Genomic DNA, 15,966 nt, shown 5'->3' on the forward strand with positions numbered 1-15,966 from the left:
TCATGCTTTTGGCCAGCATACAGCATGTCCACAACGTGACCTCCCACATTCCTACCTCACTCATCAACCTGTGCCCTGAGATCCACATTTGTGTCTTTGTTTGCTGGCCAGCAGGAAGCATACACGTCACGTCATGTGTCCCAAGCCCGCCCCTTCATGCGTTGCATTTTGTTGGTCTCCACTGCAGTCCAGCAACAAGTCCTCTAGATTCGATCTTCTGATATATCCTGTACCCATCCCCTTCGGTGCTTTTCTCCTGCCACTGTTTCAATATCCAAACAATCCCATCAGCTCATGCCTTCACGGCAATCACTGTGGCCTACTTGTGTTCCTCGAACATGCCAGGCTTCTTCCCTCATGAGGGCATCGGTAATCAGTTCTCTCTCTTGCCTCAAACAGTCCAGTCCTGGATCTTTTTTTTTTTCTTAAGATTTTATTTATTTATTCATCATTCATTCGAGAGAGAGAGAGAGAGAGAGAGAGAGAGAGAGAGAGGCAGAGACACAGGCAGGGAGAAGCAGGCTCCATGCAGGGAGCCTGATGTCAGACTGGATCCCGAGACTCCAGGATCATGCCCTGAGCTGAAGGCAGACGCTCAACCGCTGAGCCACCCAGGCATCTCAAGTATTCTTTTAAAAGGTGAAACTATCGAGCCAATCTCAAGTGCTGCTCTTTTATTATGTGATATATATGAGACTGGTAAAGTGTTTGCCCACCCTCCTATCGACCAGACAGGAACAGGCACCTGGGCTTCCCCCGGAACTCCTGGAAGACAACATGATCTTTGGGTAACTTCATCTCTGCTGCCCAACTCTCCTTAATAGTTAGCAGGGCCTGGAGGGAGCAGAGGACTAGGAGTGAAGCTCTCTGGGCACTGACATTAAAACATTGTTGACGCAGCATCTCCCAGGACCCTTTTAAAGCATGGTGTCTGTCTGTTTTTTTTCTTTTAAAGATTTTATTTATTTATTCATGAGAGACAGAGAGAGAGAAGAGAGAGAGAGGCAGAGACACAGGCAGAGGGAGAAGCAGGCTCCATGCAGGGAGCCCGACGTGGGACTGGATCCCGGGACTCCAGGATCACGCCCTAGGCGGAAGGCAGCGCTAAACCGCTGAGCCACCTGGGCTGCCCTGGTGTGTCTGTCTTTGGACCCTGAGTTCACTTTTAAATGTCATCCCCACTGATTTTGGCTGAGGCATTCATGTTGGTTAATCCCACCTATTTTATCAGTTACCAGCCTCCTTACTCCTTTAAAAAACAAGACAAAACAAAACAAAACCCTAAAGGTTTCCCTTTGGGATCTGGACATACTCTGGGGAGCCTTGTCAGCATGAAGGTCAAGCTAAAGAACTGTTCTGTCCCAGCTTCAGAGGAATAGAAGACAAAGGAGGTGGCAGGTGGGGGGAAGGCTCTCAAGTCTCAGTCTCCCCTGTATGGGAGGGGAGCTGTAAGTGAGCTGTATCAGAGAAGAGGAGGACAGGGATGCCTGGGTGGCTCAGCGGTTGAGCGGCTGCCTTATCCTGGAGTCCTGGGATCCAATCGTGCATCAGGCTCCCCACAGAGCCTGCTTCTCCTTCTGCCTATGTCTCTGCCTCTCTCTATGTGTCTCTCATGAATAAATAAATAAAATCTTTTTTAAAGAGAGAGAGAGGAGGACAGGATTTTGCCCTCCTTCACATTTGGGACTTGGTATTCACTTTGCAGGATGACCCAGCAGCCTCCCGGTGCTGGCTGGGGGGGGGGGGGGGGCTCTGGTTTAGGCACTTACTTAGCTTTTGGAGCTGATCTTGGCTTCTGCTGTGCTATAGGTGAGACCCCCAGGGGCTGGATAGGTGAGGGAAAAATGTAGAAAGTGACTGAATCCCCAGGCAGGGGTTCATGAAGGAAGCCTAAGTAGGCAAAGGGCTAGGTGACTCTGCAGCTGAGGCTGCGGAGTGTCAGCCCTCCCCAGAGTGGGGATGGAGGTTGAGACCAAGTGTCAGAAGGATCTAAGATGCCAGCAGAGGTGAGCTGAGGCTGGGTCAGCCAGGAAGCACCAGGTCCCAACCAAGAGGAAGAGGAAGAGGCAAGTTTCACCAGCTAACCTGCATGGGCTTTGCGGGTCTGCTTTACCAGCTGAACCTGGGTGAAGGTTCAACAGTCTTCCTCCCCCAGACACAGAGCATACTGAGAGACCCAAAGAATTTCATAGCCGTTCCCCTTCCAGCATCACCCAGGAGACTTGTAAACCACACACACTCCTTCCCCACCTTGGAAAGAAGTAGGGAGCTGGGGTGGAAATCTGAGAGACCGAGCATTTAATCAACTAGACCATTCACTTGATGGCATCTGAGCACACTTGCCAGATCAGAAATGGTTTCAGCGGGTGTCTTGTTCCTTTTCTATGCGGTGGGACAGTGAACAAGCATGAAGATCACAACAGCCAGAGAGAATAAATTAAGCAACGTGGCCTGTGGTCTGAGGAGCCCCAGGGCACCCGTGATCTCACCTCCCCATCCCCACCACCTCTATCTCTGTCCACCCTCCAATCAGTCCCCGAGAGAGGAGATTGGGACGAGAGAGGAGATTGGGACGTCTTTGCCTTGTCCTCTCCTTGAACTAGGGCAATGGTTCTCAACCCATAGGGAACCCCCAACACGGAGCACAGGAGGAAGAGCAGACCAGACACACAGAGTGGAGCTGTCGCTGGGGGGAGCAGGGCCTTCTCAAGGCTGTCATTGCCTCCAGGGCGATGCCAGGCTCTTTCTCCCCTGACAACACAGGCCCGGTTTTCCAGAGCCTGAGCCAGGAAGCTTAGCTTCCGAAAATGGTGTAGCACTGTGCAGTGCTGGAGAAAAATCACAGAACCACATTTAGGGCCACTCTACTTTCAGAGCCTTCATCATCTCCTGGGACCTCAGTGCTGTACAGAGTGCCTTCTGTGGGACTCTGGTCCCTCCCCCAGTCCCTTCTGCAGACATCCTAAGATCCCACCTGTCTCCCTGCATCCTCTACCACACATCTATCCCTTCCCTGCTAGCCAGAGCACATTCCCATCCTCAGGGGAGATCCCAGCAAGCAGGGAGAGGGAGGAGAAGGGCCTGTGTGCTGGAGGGGGTGTGGGAGTGCATTGTCTGGCAACACTCCTCTGCTGCTCCCCACTGGGTCACTCAGCTCTGGCAACAGCCCAGCTCCAGGACAGAAGAGAAAGCACTGGTCTCCAACTCGCTCTCTTTCTGTGAACAATGCTGAGATGATTAAAAAAAAAAAAAAAAAAATGGTTACTAGGGTAACTGCAGCTTAATCCCTCTGACTCAAGAGGGGGAAAAAAAAAAAAAAAAAACAAAACAAAAAAAAAAAAACCCAAGGAAGACAAAGGAGTGGAAAGGATGTACACACGATGTACTGTGTGGGAGGCCAGCCACAGACACGGAGCTGGGACTGTCACTGTGTGTGCTTGTCCAAGGGTCCTGTGCATGCACACACACACACACACACACACACACACACACGTGCACAGGCGTGTCCCCGGGGGCGTTCCTTCACCTTCTCAACATTGGTACCTACCTGTTCCTTCAAGGCCTACTTGATACCTGCATTTCATTTGGATCCATTTGGGCAATTACTGATTTAAAGCAAACTCTATGCCAAGTCGCCTTCAATGAAAGATGCTTTTTTTCTCACTCCCGTGGTGGTAAAATACCTAGAATATAAAATTTACCGTTTTTGGCATGTTTAAATGCAGAGACAAGGACGCGTGGGTGGCTCAGTGGTTGAAAGCCAGCCTTTGGCTCAGGGCCTGATCCCAGGTGTGTGTGTGGGGGGGGTAGGATCGGGGATCGGGGATCGGATCCAGCATGGGGCTCCCCGCAGGGAGCCTGCTTCTCCCTCTCCGTCTCTGCCTCTGTGTCTCTCAAGAATAAATAAGTGAAGACACAGTAGTATCAGTAAGTTGGTAGTGTTGTGCCACCATCACCAGCATCACCCATCTCGCGGATTTCTCATCACCCCGACGTGTATCTTTGGACCTTTCATTAAACACTGGCCAGTACAGGTTACCCTCCGCGCCTGCTAAGCGCTGGGTGTTAGGGAAAGCCACTTCCACTGAGCAGGCGACTGAGAGACCCAGAAAGCAAGTTGCTGAGGCACCTACGCAGCAATTTCAGAAAGGCCAAGTGGCAAAGCAGAAGGGCTCAGTCCGTGGGAGGTGCGTTTTCACAGGAGCCCTCACAAAAGGGAACAAAGCAGAGACAGTCCCGGGCGGTCTAACCTCGCGCAGGCGCAACGGAAAGCCCCATTTTCGAGAAGACGGCTGCTGCCTCTTTTTTCAAGCACGAAGGGCGGGGGCGGAGGTCCTCCCAAAGGCGACACGGCACACTACTGCCACCTAGCGGCCACAGAAACTGAGCGCCACATTTGGGAAGGAAAATTAATCCTTTCCACCGCTCTTGTGTGAGGAGAGCTAGAGATAGTAGCTGAAGGAGGTACGTGCAATGCCGCTGAGGGGCGGAGAAGCCAGGAAGTTGCCAAAGGGACCCGGCAGCATCCTTCCCTACACAAAGCCGGCCGCTCTCCCGCCCCGGAAATATGGTAATAGCGGCCAAAGGCACGCGCCCGGAAGTCCCGGCACCAGGGAGGGAGAATCCCCAGAGCTCCGCTCCGATTGGTGAGTTCTGGGCATGCGCGCAGGCGCTGAATGAGGTCGGTGCCAGGCTGTGGGCCCGGGTTCGCTGGGGGTTCGGGGAAGGGTTCCAGGACCCGGCGTGTTGGTATCCGGGTACTGTCACACATACCCGGGTGCCCCCACCGCCCCGCTGCGACGTGTGTACGGATCCCTCGTTCACTGTCCTCCTGTGCCCCAGCTTTGAACACGCCAGTCCCGTGGCACCCTCCGCTGTCCTCTCGCTCTCACGCCTCGGTTGTCTCGGGGCACCTCATGGGCCAAGAACATGACCTGTCCGCCTCGGGGCTTCTCACCCCCAAGGGATATTCTCCTTCTCCCCAACCCGAGCATCCTCTACCCACTTACATGCCCCGGGCATCAGGAAACCCAGCGCCCCTGTCTGCTGTCATTATCTAGCAGTCCTCTGGCTCATCACTTGGAACAGAATGCCTCCTCCCCCAGCCCCCTCCCTCCCATACCTCTACCTCCCCAGCATTCAGCCTCTTGGGGGCCTCCAGTGCAGGGACCTCAGGGCCACCTCAAGGTTCACCCCCAGTAAGGGACACTCCCTGTCTGTATCTGAGCACCAGAGCATCGATGATGAAATTTTAAAATCCTACCGAATACTTTTATGTTGATTCCATGTCCAGGAGAGAATTGCCTCTCACTTCCAACCATCCTACCCACACTACTATGTTACTCCCTAGCAACTCTCTTCTGTTCCCAAGCACCTCCCTAATAATTCATGGAGAGGACAGTAGCAATCAGGTGGCATTCTCTGACCTTCCCAGTCCCAATCTAGGGGATTTTGTCCCGGCATTCTCTGCATACATGGTCTAGACTGCGACCAGCCCCTCACCTCTGCTCTGGATCCCACGCCTCCCACCTTCTCAGAGAACTTGTTCCTGCAAGGATCTCTCCTCTCTCCTCCTCTCTCTACACTGGAGCATTCCACAATAAAGGGGAAGAGCCCCTACCCTCTTCCCCCATGTCCTCCTGCAGCTACTGGCACCTCATCTGTTCCTTTCTTTTTTTTTTTTTTTTTTTTTAAGATTTTATTTATTTATTCATGAGGGATACAGAGACAGAGAGAGAGAGGCAGAGACACAGGCAGAGGGAGAAGCAGGCTCCACGCAGGGAGCCTGACGGAGCCTGACGGAGCCTGACGGAGCCTGACGGAGCCTGACGGAGCCTGACGGAGCCTGACGGAGCCTGACGTGGGACTCGATCCCGGGTCTCTAGGATCACGCCCTGGGTTGAAGGCGGCGCTAACCGCTGAGCCACTGGGGCTGCCCTCATCTGTTCCTTTCAAAGCAAAACTGCTTCAGCTTCTCCTGAGGCCATTATTAGCTCCTCGACCCCCTTCAAGTAGAGCTTTTGTCCCCGTGTCTGCACTGCAACTGGTCTTGCCAAGGCATCCATTCATATCCATATTGCCTGACACCACTCTCTCTCTCTATGCACATCTTAGGGAACTTCTGGGCATTGTGACCGTTCATTTATCCATCTAGTCCTTTATATATATATTTGAAGTGGGAGGGTTATGTAATGTCAATTTCTGTTGTTTTTGAGAAGGTACCAATTTCACATCATGCCCCCCTTTTGACCTGGATATAGTATGGGAAGTCAGGTCAATATGAGCGACAAGCCAAAGAAAGAGTGTCCGTTTCAGGCCCAGAAGGGGCAGAGGCCCCCAGAAGAAGTGGGGGGCAGAGGTAAAACAGCTCCGACAAGGGATAGCTGTTCAAGAAATGAGGAAGAGCTCCAGGTAAAGGAGGGTTTTCACCTCATGCACACTTGAGACTCACAGGATACACTCTGCACAGTGAGCCAGCCCTCTCTTTGAGTAGAGGGATAGCTGGAGTTTATATATATAGCTTTCTTTTTTTTTAATTTTTTTATTGGTGTTCAATTTACTAACATACAGAATAACCCCCAGTGCCCGTCACCCATTCACTCCCCCCCCCCGCCCTCCTCCCCTTCTACCACCCCTAGTTCGTTTCCCAGAGTTAGCAGTCTTTACGTTCTGTCTCCCTTTCTGATATTTCCCACACATTTCTTCTCCCTTCCCTTATATTCCCTTCACTATTATTTATATTCCCCAAATGAATGAGAACATATAATGTTTGTCCTTCACCGACTGGCTTACTTCACTCAGCATAATACCCTCCAGTTCCATCCACGTTGAAGCAAATGGTGGGTATTTGTCATTTCTAATAGCTGAGTAATACTCCATTGTCTACATAAACCACATCTTCTTTATCCATTCATCTTTCGTTGGACACCGAGGCTCCTTCCACAGTTTGGCTATCGTGGCCATTGCTGCTATAACATCGGGGTGCAGGTGTCCCGGCGTTTCACTGCATCTGTATCTTTGGGGTAAATCCCCAGCAGTGCAATTGCTGGGTCGTAGGGCAGGTCTATTTTTAACTCTTTGAGGAACCTCCACACAGTTTTCCAGAGTGGCTGCACCAGTTCACATTCCCACCAACAGTGTAAGAGGGTTCCCTTTTCGCCGCATCCCCTCCAACATTTGTTGTTTCCTGCCTTGTTAATTTGCCCCATTCTCACCGGTGTGAGGTGGTATCTCATTGTGGTCTTGATTTGTATTTCCCTGATGGCAAGTGATGCAGAGCATTTTCTCATGTGCGTGTTGGCCATGTCTATGTCTTCCTCTGTGAGATTTCTCTTCATGTCTTTTGCCCATTTCATGATTGGATTATTTGTTTCTTTGGTGTTGAGTTGAATAAGTTCTTTATAGATCTTGGAAACTAGCCCTTTATCTGATAGGTCATTTGCAAATATCTTCTCCCATTCTGTAGGTTATCTTTTAGTTCTGTTGACTGTATCCTTTGCTGTGCAAAAGCTTCTTATCTTGATGAAGTCCCAATAGTTCATTTTTGCTTTTGTTTCTTTTGCCTTCGTGGATGTATCTTGCAAGAAGTTACTGTGGCCGAGTTCAAAAAGGGTGTTGCCTGTGTTCTCCTCTAGGATTTTGATGGACTCTTGTCTCACATTTAGATCTTTCATCCATTTTGAGTTTATGTTTGTGTATGGTGCAAGGGAGTGGTCTAGTTTCATTCTTCTGCATGTGGATGTCCAATTTCCCAGCACCATTTATTGAAGAGACTGTCTTTCTTCCAATGGATAAGTCTTTCCTCCTTTATCAAATATTAGTTGCCCATAAAGTTCAGGGTCCACTTCTGGGTTCTCTATTCTGTTCCACTGATCTATGTGTCTGTTTTTGTGCCAGTACCACACTGTCTTCATGACCACAGCTTTGTAATACAACCTGAAATCTGGCATTGTGATGCCCCCAGATATGGTTTTCTTTTTTAAAATTCCCCTGGCTATTCGGGGTCTTTTTTTTTTTTAATTTTTTTCTTTTTTAATTTTTTATTTATTTATGATAGTCACAGAGAGAGAGAGAGAGAGAGAGAGAGAGAGAGAGAGAGAGAGGCAGAGACATAGGCAGAGGGAGAAGCAGGCTCCATGCACCGAGAGCCTGACGTGGGATTCGATCCCGGGTCTCCAAGATCGCGCCCTGGGCCAAAGGCAGGCGCCAAACCGCTGCGCCACCCAGGGATCCCTCGGGGTCTTTATATATAGCTTTCTGGAGCTGACCTTAGCTCCTGGTGTGTTGTAGATGAGACTGGGGGCATGGAGGCTACGCTCCCAGTGGGGGATACGGAATGTGGCTGGGCTCATAGCAGGAGGTTCATGAAGGAGGCTTTAACCTGGTAAAGGCTTTTGATGACTCTGCAGCTGAGCCTGAGCAGCAGACAGTCTTGCCCAGAGGTGGGATGCAAGATGAGACCCAGCCACAGACGTATGTGCAGATCCCAGCTGAGAGGTAAGGCTGAGTCAGCCAGGGAGCACCAGGTCCTGAGCAGGAGGAGAGACACAAAAGTGCCAGTTACACCAGCTCCCATGCATGGCATCACCAGTGGATCTGGGGGACAAGAGTCATCCCTCCGTCAGAGACCATCCAGGGGCTCTGTGAGCCATGTAGGTGTGTCATAGACCCCCTTTCCACATCATCATGTGGACCTGTAAGCCACACATATCCCTTCCTCACTTGGAAAGGAGTAGGGGGCAGAGGGGAGGGTGGTGGAAATGTGAGGCTGAGCATTTGTATATGTGGACCCATCCCAGCACACTTACTTGTCATATTAGATGTAATGAATGGCTTCTTTCCCCCCTTGCCTTCCAGTCCAGGGGGCGGGGAGGGGGGGGCAGGGCTCATGGTGTAGGTCAGATCGGTCAGAGGACTAAAATGAACCAAAGTGCCCTTGTGGTCTGAGGAGCAGGAGTGAGTCTGTGATCTGAGCTCAGCATCCCCACTGGGTTTTTCCTCTGCCCCGGCCCATTCAAGCCATCCATGGAAAAGGAGATTAGGGGTGCTTGTCTTATTCTCTGCTTTAACTCAGGAAGCTTTTACCATTCACAGACGGACCCCCAGAGCAGATGGCAGAAAGAAGAGAGGCCCACATGGACACACATAAGGGAGTAATTGACTCAAATGAGGTGAGCTGGGTCTCCTCATGGCCATCCTGGCCCTCCACCGGTAATTTCTCCTTTCACACACACTCACTCACTTCAGGGCCTGAGTTCTGGAGCTGGGCTTCAGAAAATGTTTCCAGAGCCAGAGTAGGAAGCCTGGAGGTGTGTGCCTAAGAGCCAGCGGTTTTTCTTAGAAGGAGAGGTTTTTCCCTTCTTATGTCTTTTGAAGGTCAATCATGTCAGTTTCCTCCAGGGAGCCAAGAGCCTAGGTGAGAATCTCAGTAGTTGCTGGCAGACCCAGCAAATATCCCCCAGATCCTTTCCTGGGTGCTGGGTCCTCAGAATATCTAATCTTCAAGGGAGATCCTCCCTTTGTCCCCTAGACCTGGCACGGCCTCAAGTAGGGACACTGGCTTTCTTTGGAGTGAGCAGCAATCAGATGCTCCAGTATAGGACACATGTCACAGCTCCAGTTGCTGTCACTGGCCCCAGGGTTGTTCTGTCCATGGAGGGGAGACCATTAGGTACTGGCCACCGCACAGTCATGCAGCAGGAACAGTATCCCACAGGCTTTCGTTAGAGGAAGCTGGAGGAGTTTTAAAAACACACTGACTTAGACCCGTTGCCCCATGTGGTTCTTGGAACTCAGGAAGTCATGCTTTCCACCCTCTTTCATCTGACTGAGACAGTGGTGCCCTGAAGCCCTAGGGCCTCTCTAATGGAATCCAGGGTCTAGTCCTGAAGAAGCCACCGGCCTCTCATGTCACTCGGGGGATGGGAGGGGTCAACCTGGAGCAAGGGTTCGGTCTCATCACAGTCGTGGTCCACCTGGCCTCCCTTCCTCATCTGGCCTCCTCTCAGATAATGACCCATCCCTCCCTTCCCCATCCAGCAGGGGTAAGGAGCTTTGGAATGCTGGGGTTTCCTTCACAAAGATGTGAGCTCTGATAGTGCCTGGGCTGTGGCCACGTAGCAGTGGCTGAAGTCGCCTTCAGACTGGACCTTGGTCCCTTAGCCTAAGAGCATGCACCTGAGTTACTGCATGGTGGCCTGAAACAGTGGCCCTTGTGTAAGATCTTCAAACACTCCAGATCTGGGCCACTCCCTGTGCTTCCAACAACCCGCTGGAGCCGGCACACTGCATCCCCTTCATGGTGATCTGAGAACTACACTCTGATCCCAGCTTGGCAGGGGCCAGAGTCACAGGGCAGTCCTGTTCTGCTGCTCTATGGCCCAGACTCCTCTGTTCCTCACTGGAAGGACCCCAAAGCCCAGCCTGAACACCACCAGATAGACATGTTGAGGCCAATCTCATGATCAGGCCTTAGTTTTACAGACAATTCAGACTGTCCAGGCCAGGATCACAGGCGAGGTTCCTGCGAATCAAGAAACCTCTCTGTCGCAGGCACTCTGTCTAAATTTGTGGCCAAATACCCACGTACCCATGTCTGCCATCGCCTAAACCCCAGTCCCCTTACATCCAGTGCCCTCAATAGCAGCACTGCTCTGAGAGCCCCCAGCAGGACTCCTGCCCTCTGATGCCACCTCTGCCACCACTTCCCAACCGCTCCCTCTCCATTTCACTCTAGTCTGATAACCCCATGTTGGACTCTCCCCGGACACCAGCCATTGGGGCTTTTACCTGGAAGATGATGGAATCTCTGAAGCCATATCTCCGTGGGTTCACAGAAGCACGGCTTGTTTTCATCTGTACCTCCTTCTTTCCGGTGGCTCTTCCCATCAACAGGTCTACCGAAGAAATGTCTGCTGGGCCCCAGAACCCCGTGGGCTGAACCTGTGGGGCATCAATACTCAGAGGGCCCAGAAGCCCTGCCAATCTGCAGATGACCCCAGACCCACATTCCCCATCTCACGGGTGGGCACTGCCATCCACCCAATTCCTTAAGGTGAAATCCTGGGGGTGCTGCCTGGTTGTGCTCTCCATAGCCCCAGGACTCTCTGGGACGTGCTCTGGAAAAGGCCAGACCATGATCTTCACGTTGCCACAGATGTGCCAAAAGTCCCCCATGAGGGACCCTTCTGGGCAGATACAGTCCTCAGCGGGTCCTAGCAGCTTGGGAATGCCCCTGATTTGGGCGGGTTCCCCACAGGAATTCCCGAGAAGACCTGGGCCTGTAATATACCTGGGAGTTTGAAATCCTCATCTTCTGTTAGAATTCACTGTCTAAACTCTATTTCTATTTTGGCATAGCAGTAAGCCCGGATTTCGAACACAGGAGTTGAATATTCCGGAAGAAATCGCTCAAAGGGAAAGTTTGGGGAGGCACGTGTTTCATGGGTGAGCATGAAACAAGGGATTGCTCAATTTTACTTTTCATCATAAGTACCTGGACCTGTGTGGGCCCTTATCTGAGCATGGGAATGAATTTTGCAACAGAAATTATACTAGAAAGTTAAAAAATGCAACTCCGTAAACTTGGCAGATAAGCCTGACAGCTGATCCATCTCCATCAACTGATACAAATTTCAGCCAACACATTTTCAAAGAATTACTGTGATCTCTGATGAAGTTATCTGTACAGTGTTTTCTCCAATCTTAAGTAACTAAGCACAAAGGATCTTGATAAGAAATAAAAAGTAATACGTTTTCATTAGCAAATCCAGTGTTTTAACTTCACACTTGGGTTTTTAGGAACTTTGAGAGCAGCAAAAACAATGTAGTTTTAATGCCCGAATTTACTTTGAAGTGCTTTTCCTTTCCTCACAGCCTATGAGATCTGCCGACCACAGCAGGTAATGATGAAAACCTGCTTGCCTTATGAGGGAGTCTCAAATTTCTGACTGGAGGTTTTCTCCCTAAGGACGGTTCTGTTGCCACAGCTGCAAACTAGGTTCTCATAGAAGTTTCCAAATAATGGTCACGCTGGGGGCACATTCCAGACTCTCTAAATCAGACTCTCTGGGGATGGAGCACCAGCATCGGTCCTCTCTTTTTTTTTTTTTAATTATTAGTAAGTTTTAAATTTTACTTCCAGTATACTTAACATGGTGTTCTATGTTTCAGGTGTCCAGTACAGTGACTCAACAATTCCATACATCACCGGGTTCTCATCAGGACAAGTGCCCTCCTTCTTCCCCAGCTGTTTTGTTAAATTCCACCAGTGAAATCATATGATACTTGTCTTTCTTCTTATTTCGCTTAGCGTAATAATCTCTAGCTTCATCTGTGTTGTTTCAAATGGGAAGATTTCATTCTCTTTTATGGCTGCATAATATTCCATTGTATGTGTACACACCACATCTTCCTTATCCATTCATCTATCCATGGACGCTTGGGCTGCTTCCACGATTTGGTTGTTGTAAACAATGCTGCTATGAACGCAGGGGTGCATGTACCCCTTTGAATTAGTGTTTTTGTATTTCTGGGTAAATACCCAGCAATGTGATTGCTGGATCATAGGGTAGTTCTATTTTAACTTTATTAGGAGCCTCCAGACTCTTTTCTAGAGCGACTGCACCAGTTTCTGGGACCCACGGAATCATGACCTGAGCCAAAGGCAGGTGCTTAACCCACTGAACCTCCCAGGCGCCCTGGTGTTGAGTTGTTTGTAAATTGCTCCAGGAAAGAGTCGCTGTGCAGCTGAGCTTGAGAAGCATTGCTGAGCTTCACCTGTCCGGCGTTAAACAGAATCTTGGACTTTAGGGCCGTATGTACTACTACAAAATTAAAAAAAAATTCCTTATGTGTCTTCTCTTGCAGAAATTTTTTTTCTTTTTTAATTTGAGTCTAGTTGACACACAATGTTACATGAGTTGCAGGTCCATATCACAGTGATTCACCATCTCTAGTATTATGCTCTGCTCCCCACAAGCGTAGCTACCATCTGTCACCATACAGTGCTATTCCAATACCATGGACCATATTCCCTATGCTGTGCCTTTCATCCAGTGACTTACTCATTCCTTCCCTGGAAGCCTGTATCTCACCCTCCCCTTCACTCAACTTTCCCATCTACCACCCCCCTTCAGTTGGCTTTCTGTGTTCACATGTCAAGAGCTATTTGTGACATATTTATTTTACACCATATTTAGAACAATTTCAAGGACTCAGAGTGTGTTTGTGTGGCAATGTCCCCTTCCTTACATGACAGGCAGGGGGGAGGGGGGTGGGGAGGCCTTGAGGATGGACAGGCAGCAGGATTCCATTGTCTTGGTCACCCCTCTGCTGTGGATGCCCCCTGGCTGCTTGCTGAGTGGATCAGGGAGCTCTGTATGTGTTGGGGGGGGGGGAACATCCCTCCCCACTCTACATGTCTTCCTGTGGCCAGAGGTTGAAGCTAACAGCGAGGGCTGGTTGCCAGGGGAATCCGCAGCCAGTTCTAAGTGATTCCTGAAGGATGGAAAATCCCGAAAGAGAGGGTTTTCAGATGCACAATGGACTATGGGAGCCTGCCCACAGCCGTGGGATTTCTGAGCCAACCACTATGTTCATCCAGTGGGTGTCTGTTTTTTTTTATTTTTTAATTTTTATTTATTTATGATAGTCACACAGAGAGAGAGAGAGAGAGAGAGAGAGAGAGCAGAGACACAGGGCAGAGGGAGAAGCAGGCCCCATGCACCGGGAGCCCGATGTGGGATTCGATCCCGGGTCTCCAGGATCGCGCCCTGGGCCAAAGGCAGGCACCAAAACCGCTGCGCCACCCAGGGATCCCCCAGTGGGTGTCTGTGCACGAGAACACAGAGTACACGCACGGATGTGTGCACTCACCATCACTCCTTTCTGTTGTGCACAGTGACTCAGTCTGGCGGGAAGCAGCTAGCACACATGGAAGAGGCAGGTGATGATGGGTCCTGCAGGCAGGACCCAGAGAACGTGGGAAGAGAGATGGGACAGTTCCTTAGTTTTATAAAATCAACGGCGTACCTTTTCCTCTATGACTTAGGCATCTGCATTCCATTTTCTAAAGCCTATCATTTACATACCACAAAATCCACCCAATAAAAGGGTTCAATGTAGGGACTGTAGCAGATTTACAGAATTGTGCTTCCATCACCACGATTCAGTTTTTACAACATTTCCATCACTCCCAGAAAGACCCTGTGTACCGTCAGGACCTCACTCCCCATTACCACCTCTAGGCTGAGGCAAAATCTAATGTTCTCTCTGGGCATTTCCTCTAAACTGTCTCTTGCTTCAAGTGGACTTTGTGTCTGTGTCTTTCACTTAGCAGAACACTGTGGAGGCTCATCCATGTTGTAGCAGACATCAGAAGGTCACCTCTCTTTGTAGGTCAGTGCCATTTCTACTGCATGCTATGCCACATTTTGATTATCCTTTACCAGTTGACAGGCATTTAGACCGGTTTTCCTTTTTGTTGTTGTTGTTGTTGCTGCTGTGAACGTCTGAGTACAAGTCTTTGCCTGGCCATAGGTTTCGTTTCTAGTTTCTCCATGCCTTCATTCTTTGTCTTGCATGGTTGCAACTGGACAGAACCTTCAGCCAATTTTGGAAGGAAACGGTAGGGCCGACATCCTCACCTTAGTCTGGATCTCAAGGGAAAGCATTCCTTCTTTCACTACTAAATATGATGTGACAAGAGACCTATTTTTCTTCTAGATACCCTTCATTAGAATGAGGACGTTGCCCTTCCTTCTAGCCCTACTGTGGCTGAGCATTTGTATCACAAATGGGTCTTGATTTTTGTCAAATGTCTTTTCTTTGTATATGATCAGATGGTCTTTTTGTCCTCATTACACTATGATGGTGTTTTACCCTAACTGTATTTTGAATGTTAAAGCAATATTGCAACCTGGGATCAATCTCCCTAGCTTAGGACACACACTGCCTTGTAAATGCTGCTGGATATGGTGTGCCACTTCGTTGAGGACTGACGTTATGGACACCCTGTGATAGATCTTGGCTACAGTTTACTTGTGTTGTCATGTCTGGCTTTGGTAGAAGGGTAATACTATCTTCATAGGATGAGTTAGGACATGTTCCCTCCTCTCTGTTTCTGGAAGGTCTGTGAAGGATGGATATTATCTCTTCCTACAGTTTAACAGAATTCAGCAATGATGCCAGCAGGACCAGGGCTTTGCTCTGCGGGGGGGGGGGGGGGGGAGGGGGGGGGGGGGGATTTATTATTTTATTTTATTTTATTTTATTTTTGTATTTAGTCATTCACGAGAGACATACAGAGAGAGGCAGAGACACAGGAAGAGGGAGAAGCAGGCTCCTGGACGCAGGGAGCCCAATGTGGGACTTGATCCCCAGGACCCCGGGGATCACACCCGCCCTGAGCCAAAGGCAGACGCTCAACCACTGAACCACCCAGGCATCCCAAGTGGAGAGGCTTTTTAATTCACCAATTCAATTTCTTTACTTGGGATAGGTACATTCAGATTTTCTCTGTGAGCATTCCATTTTACCTTCCATTCTCTCCCTGGATTTTCTTGCCTCCTGGTGGCTCTGCCTCTGCCTCTGCTCTGGAACCTGGCATGCTGAATATTTCTAGACGTCACTGGATCCCGACTCCTAGCCAGTAACTTGGGACCGTATGCTGTATCAGATGGGACCCTCGGATATGCTGATACACTTGATATGTAGGCAAGGGGACCAATGCCTTTGAGGTGGGGATGGGGTGGCAACCAATGTGTCTTATCAGTTACACCCACCCACACCATTCTCCATGAGCCCCCAGGTAAGCACATAAGTCTGGCATTCATCGTCTGCGCTCACCCTCAGCAAGGCCCAGGTCCACACTGCCCATCCGTGATCCTTCCCACTCTCTCAACCTCCTGGCAAGAGAGCTGCACAGGGGATCCAGACAGCTCTCTGCCACAGGTATGGGTGTAACAG

At 50.0% G+C, this 15,966-nt stretch overlaps 2 long non-coding RNA genes across 3 annotated transcripts; one reads left to right on the forward strand and one right to left on the reverse strand.

The window, feature by feature from the left end:
- Nucleotides 1–2,680: 2,680 nt before the first annotated feature.
- Nucleotides 2,681–4,578, reverse strand: LOC119878822. Of its 2 annotated transcripts, none has more exons than XR_005387177.1 (3): nt 4,251–4,578; nt 3,548–3,683; nt 2,681–3,228 (listed from the first exon to the last, which is right to left on the reverse strand). It is a non-coding gene; the product is annotated as an uncharacterized LOC119878822 (long non-coding RNA). The 2 variants fall into 2 exon arrangements; XR_005387178.1 differs by lacking the exon at nt 4,251–4,578 and adding an exon at nt 4,134–4,238.
- A 3,856-nt stretch (nt 4,579–8,434) lies between these two features.
- LOC119878823 lies at nt 8,435–10,800 on the forward strand. Its single transcript, XR_005387179.1, has 3 exons — nt 8,435–8,821; nt 9,094–9,170; nt 10,736–10,800. It is a non-coding gene; the product is annotated as an uncharacterized LOC119878823 (long non-coding RNA).
- The last annotated feature ends 5,166 nt before the right edge of the window (nt 10,801–15,966 follow it).

Source organism: Canis lupus, unplaced genomic scaffold (genome assembly GCF_011100685.1).
Source record: "Canis lupus familiaris isolate Mischka breed German Shepherd unplaced genomic scaffold, alternate assembly UU_Cfam_GSD_1.0 chrUn_S1946H2145, whole genome shotgun sequence".
Lineage (NCBI taxonomy): Eukaryota > Metazoa > Chordata > Mammalia > Carnivora > Canidae > Canis > Canis lupus.